We start from the raw sequence: 1596 nt of genomic DNA, 5'->3' as shown, positions 1-1596 counted from the left end.
GGTGGTATCTTCCTTCCTGAAGATATAAATTGGGGCTTATCACTGCTTTTCACTGGCCAACTAGTGCAAGCTTTTTTATTACAGACCCATATATGTGAGAACAAACTACATGTACTTACGATATAACCTTAGTAATTACTACCATAAAAGAGTCCCTGCCTAATCACTCACCCAATTTTCACAATTTTATATATACTATCATTGATACATCAATTGCCCCAAAACCAAATCTAACGCATTGCCCCACTCTTGGGTTGGCAGGTCTGCACTCACCTGTGACACATGCCAATATAGGACATCCGATGTGTTTGGTTAATCCAACTAAGAATAACACACTAGACAGAAATCAGGTTCAGAGGGGACATCTAGATGTCACGAACATACAAATGGTGGCGATAACAATACACATGTTACAAAAATTGTGCGGGTTCACATAAATAGTTTTTATGGAAGGATTCGATTAGGAGAGTGAACTGTCCACTTTTTATTTGAAGAACCGACAACGAAACTAATACTATAAAACTGTAAACACTTCCTGAAGTGTGCATAACTTTGAAAATGTACTTTCGAATGGACATAACTACTGCTAAAATTTGTCATATGAATGCGGTTCATTAGGTTAGAGCGATCTCATTTTGATATACGTTGACGATATCACGTGCAAAGTAATATAGGGTGATAAGAAGGCCTCTGGGATCGAAAAGCTAATAATAAGATCGAGGCAAAAGAGTGCAGTAGTCAATGTAGGCGGCTTACTGTAAAGTAAACAGGTAACTCTCTAAGGATATCAGCTGTTTACAAGGGTAACTGATTGATAATTAAGATGGGCAGAGACAGTAAAGGTCGACAGATCAAGGTTCAGAGGTGACAAGATAGCATACAGGGTGTATTAGATAATACCCCTAGATATGGGTACCGGTAGATAAGTGTGAGGTGTTTAAAAATAAACATTTTTCCCAGTTACAAGTCCTACAACCTGCGAATGCAGTTTTTTGAGAACCATTAAGACTGGAGAAGGCAGACTGGAGACATCCACTTGATTAAAACAACCGCTGGTATCACACAAATGTATAATAAACAAGAATTTTCTATTTTCTGATGCGACTGCTGAGGTTCAAACAGAAATGGAAATGCTAAAGTCGCTTTAACTCAACCACCATTTCATCTACTATCTTCTGGCGTTACTTAATACAAAATTTAGAATTTCAACAAATGTCAATTCTTAAATGTTCAGTGCCTTTTAAATAACATTTCATACATCTCGCTCTCTAAATACCTGCAAGTGAAGAGCTCAGCCAGAACATAGTACTATAGACCGGGATCATTGGGATTACATAGATAAACTTCGCTCAATTTGATAGAATTGAACATCTTAGAGAATTTGGCCCAAAAAATTTCAGAATCTCTGGGTTAGATCAGCACAACACATGAGACAATGTGTAGCTTTATTCAAAGAATACTTTGGGCTATATTAATTATCCCTTATTAAAAAACCTTGCTAGAAATTGTTTTACTATGTATATATTATTACTCGGCAAAAATCAAAACTTTTTGCCTTTTAGAGCTGTGACAAGCAACAGGCTTTGATTCTGGAAG

The sequence above is a fragment of the Watersipora subatra genome, chromosome 5 (assembly GCF_963576615.1).
Source record: "Watersipora subatra chromosome 5, tzWatSuba1.1, whole genome shotgun sequence".
Taxonomy (NCBI): Eukaryota; Metazoa; Bryozoa; class Gymnolaemata; order Cheilostomatida; family Watersiporidae; genus Watersipora; species Watersipora subatra.
Note: the sequence above shows the minus strand (reverse complement) of the source record.